Source organism: Otolemur garnettii, unplaced genomic scaffold (genome assembly GCF_000181295.1).
Source record: "Otolemur garnettii isolate 467f Iridium unplaced genomic scaffold, OtoGar3 scaffold00041, whole genome shotgun sequence".
In the NCBI taxonomy this organism is placed as follows: domain Eukaryota; kingdom Metazoa; phylum Chordata; class Mammalia; order Primates; family Galagidae; genus Otolemur; species Otolemur garnettii.
Genome location: NW_003852436.1, coordinates 13,187,124 through 13,188,396, shown reverse-complemented (window position 1 = coordinate 13,188,396; position 1,273 = coordinate 13,187,124). Strand labels below are relative to the sequence as shown.

At 41.9% G+C, this 1,273-nt stretch overlaps 1 protein-coding gene across 1 annotated transcript in view; it reads right to left on the bottom strand.

Annotated features, from left to right (window-relative positions):
* MND1 (meiotic nuclear divisions 1) overlaps window positions 1–1,273 on the bottom strand; it is a 95,635-nt gene that overhangs the window by 29,415 nt on the left and 64,947 nt on the right. The gene's annotated exons all lie outside the window — the stretch shown is intronic.

The window sequence follows — 1,273 nt, the reverse complement described above, 5'->3', positions numbered from 1 at the left end:
TGTAGTGGGGGCCTGCAGTCCCACCTACTTGGGAGGCTGAGGCAAGAGAATCACTTGAACCCAAGAGTTTGAGGTTGTGAGCTATGATGCCATGGTACTCTACCAAGAGCGACAAAGTAAGACTCTGTCAAAAAATCCACTTATGGAACAATGTAATTATTCTCTATTATTTACTAACTATAAAATATATTAAATTTTCTCTAATTAAAGTACTCCATAAAAATAGGTAATGTTCTTCAATGGAGTAAAAAAATTGCACTAAGCAAGGAATTGATTTTTACCCTCTCATTCCCAACTCAAAAGTTAATATATATAATAAATATATCATTACAAATTCTCTACTATCCAAATATAGACACATCTCTATGTGGTTGCATAAATATTAAAAGATAATCTAGGCCTGATATATATATATATATATATATATATATATATATATTTGAGACAGAGTCTTACATTGTTGCCTTTAGTACAGTGTAGCAGCCCGTATAGCTTATGGTTGGGAGGAGTGAGAGTTATAAGAAATACCTGTAATGGAACACCTTGGTGAAAAGGGCATGGAGAGAGATTTAGTTCTAACAAGTACGAAAGAGTTCGCAAGATGAGAGCATTGGTGAATTGGCAGTCTCTACACCTGTGGTGTTGAGAGGCATGAGCTCAGCCTTATATTAGGCTGGAGAAGGCAGTCAAAAAGCATGCACATTCTATCACAGACACACTTACTCTGACTCTGTCTCCTCTCCTGCCTGCAGAACACCAGCACGGGGTCTCTCTGCTGAAGATTACCAAGCTCTGCTAAAGACTAAGAGCTATCTGTTCTAAGAAGACTGCTTTACTCTCTCTAAGACACACACACACTCTCTCTCCAGCTAAAGTAGACAGCCCTCAAGCACCTAAGAGAAACTGTCCCTGAGCAAGGTAGCTTAGCGGTCCGCGTCCGGAACCTAACTAAGCCGGGCTGAGACCTGGCCAGTCCTGGGCCCTGACAAGTGGTGTCAGAAGCAGATCCTGACAGTACAGTGCTGGGGCATTATAGCTCATAGCAACCTCAAGCTCTTGGGCTCAAGTGATCCTCTTGACTCAGCCTCCTGAGTAGCTGGGACTAAAGGTGCCCACCATAATAACCAGCTAATGCTTTTTTTTGTTTGTTTTTAAGAGATGGGGTCTCACTTTTGCTCAGGCTTCTGAGCTTAAGGGATCCACCTGCCTTTACCTCCTAGAGTGCTACAATTATAGGTATGAGCCACCATGGCCAGCTTCACTAGGCCTGATA